Source organism: Cebus imitator, unplaced genomic scaffold, assembly GCF_001604975.1.
Source record: "Cebus imitator isolate Cc_AM_T3 unplaced genomic scaffold, Cebus_imitator-1.0 Scaffold21, whole genome shotgun sequence".
Taxonomy (NCBI): Eukaryota; Metazoa; Chordata; class Mammalia; order Primates; family Cebidae; genus Cebus; species Cebus imitator.
Window position 1 is genome coordinate 5,192,509 of NW_016107336.1, and position 3,814 is coordinate 5,196,322.

A 3,814-nucleotide genomic window follows, 5' to 3' on the forward strand; every position below is an offset into this window, starting at 1 on the left:
TTTTTTTGAAGACAGAGTCTTGCTGTGTTACTCTGGCGGGAAATATAGTGGTGCAGTGTCGGTTCACTGCAAACTCTGCCTCTCAGGTTCAAAGGATTCTCATGCCTCAGCCTCCCAAGTAGCTGGGATTACACGCGCATGCCACCACACCCAGCTAATTTTTGTATTTTGAGTATAGACAGGGTTTTGCCATGTTGGTCAGGTTGGTCTCGAACTCCTGGCCCTAAGTAATTCATTCACTTTGGCCTCTGAAAGTGCTGGGATTACAGATGTGAGCCACCATACTTGGCCAATACTGCATTTTTTTTTTTCTGAAATAGACTTATTTTTAACTTCTCATAATGTCTGGATCTTTTTAAAAGGTATACTGCATGTGAATAAAATTGAGATTGACTCTTCTCTGTAAACCATAATATTTTTACTTGAGAAATATAATCTCTCTAGAAGAGCTAAGTTATCTGGTAAAAATGGAGTAAATTCTGCTGAATGGGAAGTGCTCTTAATTGTAATATTTTTTTGTGTTAAAATGTATAAATAGGTCAGGTGTGGTGGCTCATGCCTGTAATCCCAGCACTTCGGGAGGCTGAGGTGGGTGAATCATGAGGTCAGAAGTTTAAGACCAGCCTGGCCAAGATGGTGAAACCCTGTCTCTACTAAAAATACAAAAAAAAATTAGCCTGGCATGGTGGCAGGCACCTGTAATCCCAGGCACTTGAGAGGCTGAGGCAGGAGAATTGCTTGAACCCGGGAGGTGGAGAAGGCAGTCAGCTGAGGTCGCACCACTGCACTCCAGGGTGGGCAACAGAGTGAGGCTCCATCTCAAAAAAAGAAAAAAAAAGTATAAATAATTGGCTGAAATATACCTCTTGATTACTGTTCTTTTTGCTTCAATTCAGAGTCCCTTTCTTTGCTTTGACAAATAGAAGACAAAGATTATCACATAAATTATCTCCATTTATGATTGTTCTCATGTTTCCTCAAACTGAGATGCCATAAATTCATAGACCTTCCTAATTCTGTTCCAATCCAGTAGACAATGTAAAAGTTTCTCCCCACATGTAGATATATTCCAAAGAACAATTATGGAATCTCAAAACTAAATCTTGGACAGGATCTGAAGGCAATTAGTTTAATTTATTTCCTAACTCCTTTGCTGTAGCTGGGATGTTTCGGTGTCTCCCTCTTTGTAAGTCTGGTTTTTAATAGTTGTAATTATCCAAAAACTGAAGTTTGTTTGTTTGATGCTCCTTGACTTCTTTGATTAAAATTTCTAACTGACAGTGAACAAAATGCAAACTAAATCTAGAGGACTTATTTATGATAAAGTTCAGTATTATTGGTCAGACACAGGCTGATTTTACTAAATACTTCCAATGGATAATGGGTAGCAGAAAGGAAACAAAGTTCAGTACTGCCAGGCTGAGGTGTTGTTTTTTTTTTTTATTTTTTATTTTTGTAATCAACATCAACTTATCAACTTTATCACAAAAATTTGTAGTTTAATTGGCATATTCAAAATTTGTAAATTTTTACAAATATGGTTTCATTGCAATTGATACAATAATGTAACTTCTTTGGTGATGAAGTTATGACTTCTGTTTACACCGTACCCAACTCCAGTTATAGTTCTGCATCTTTAAAATTAGATACCTTAATTTAATAAGATCTCTCCCGCATCCTCCACAGCGGCAGTCTTGCTCTGTCGCCCAGGCTGGAGTGCAATGGTGGGATCTCAGCTCACTGCAACCCTTGCCTCCTGGGTTCAAGCAATTCTTATGCCTTAGCCTCCCGAGTAGCTGGGATTACAGGAACATGCCACCACGCCCAGCTAATTTTTTTTGTTTTGGTATTTTTAGTAGAGACAGTGTTTCCCCATGTTGGCCGGGCTGGTCTTGAACTCCTGATCTCATGATCCGCCTGCCTCAGCCTACCAAAGTGTTGGAATTACAAACATGAGCCACTGTGCCCGGCCAAGATACTGTTTTTACCATGACATCATGTTCTACCAAAATATTTATGTAGATTATCACTGCAAAAACAAATACTTTTACCTTAAGTATGAAAATTTAAGCTAAATTTACAGTAAGATTCACAATTATGTCATATATGTTTCATCTTAAACAGACTACAATTCCAAAAAATTTACATTGATTCCATGAATTAGATAAAATTAAACCATTGTTGGAATTAATTGATTTTTCTAGGTGAAGCCTTGATAATACTGATACAAAATTAGCAACAGTGAAATTTTTATAAAATTCTTCAATCAATCTTAACACTTTATATAGCTTTTGCTTCACTTTTGGTACATGAACACAAAAACATGAAATAAAAATTGGCAAAGTCAGTGTAGCAGAATAATTACTAGATCTAAATGTCATGTGAGCACCTTCCACAGCTGCATGTAATAACTTGTAAGCTCTAAATACAGGATTCCCCAAATAGCTACTAGTCTTTTTTTTTCTTTTTGAAATAGAAATCGAGTCTTGCTTTGTTGCCCAGGCTGGAGTTAAATGGCACAATCATAGCTTACTGCAGTCTCGAACTCCTGGGCTCAAGGATCCTCCCACATCAGCCTCCCAAGTAGCTAGGACTGCAGATGTGTCCCACCGCAATTGGCTAGCCTTTTTTTTTTTGTTTCTGTAGAGACAAGGTCTTTCTATATTGCCCAAGCTGGTCCTGAACTCCTAGCCTCAAGTGATCCTCCTACCTCAGACTCCTAAAATGCTGGGATTGCAGGTGTGAACCACTGCACCTGGCCACTACTAATTTTTGATGTAGATTATGACACTTCAGGCTGGGTGCAGTGGCCCATGCCTGTAATCCCAGCACTTTGGGAGGCTGAGGCAGGTGGGTCACCTGAGGTCAGGAGTTTGAGACCAGCCTGGCTAATATGGTGAAACCTGGTCTCTACTAAAAATACAAAAATTAGCCAGGTGTGGGAGGCTGAGTCAGGAGAATTGGTTGAAACCAGAAGGTGGAGGTTGCAGTGAATGGAACGGAGATTATGCCACTGCACTGCAGCCTGGGTGATAGAGCAAAACTCTGTCTAAAAACAAAACAAAACAAACCCCAAAAACCACAAAAACAAAAAACTTCTTCAGATTTGTGTTTTGGGGTTTTCATTTGGTTCTGGATATCACTTTGTAGAGAGTGGCCAATGAGGACATTATATTCAATTTCACATTCATCAACTGACTTGAGGATAGAATATTCCTCAGTTAATATTTTACGAAGTGTAAACTTTCACTTTTATTTATTTACTTTAAAAATTATTTTTTAAAATAGAGATGGGGTTCTGCTCTGTTGTCCAGGCTGGTCTTTAACCCCTTGGGTCAAACAGTCCTCCTGCCTTGGCCTCCAACGTGCTGGGGTTACAGGTGTGAGTGACTGTGCCTGGCCTAAACTTTCACTTCTGAGCTTACTATTGTTGAAAGATGTCTTGCAAAGTAAAAAAGCACCATCAAACAATAACAATACTTTTAGGTGCACCTCATCTAAGAAATGACTGATCATTTTGGCCAGGTTGGTTTCTCTATGGTCCTGAGGCAGTACTTCCAGCCTCCTTTCCCTGCACGTATTCTTCCACACACCCCTAACCTATGTCCCTCACATATCTCAGGGACCCCACCAGCTATGCCTTGGCAGTTCTGTGCATTTTATAGACCAGAGCCTGGCCATGGCAGACCTAGTTGGTGAGCTCCAAGGGTTCAGGGCAGCAGCTGTTGGAGAACTCTTTTGCCATCACAAGTGCTCTTCCTGGATACAGAGTTGTCCTTGGAAGCTTTTGCTTGTCTGAGGGTCTTTTTTTTTT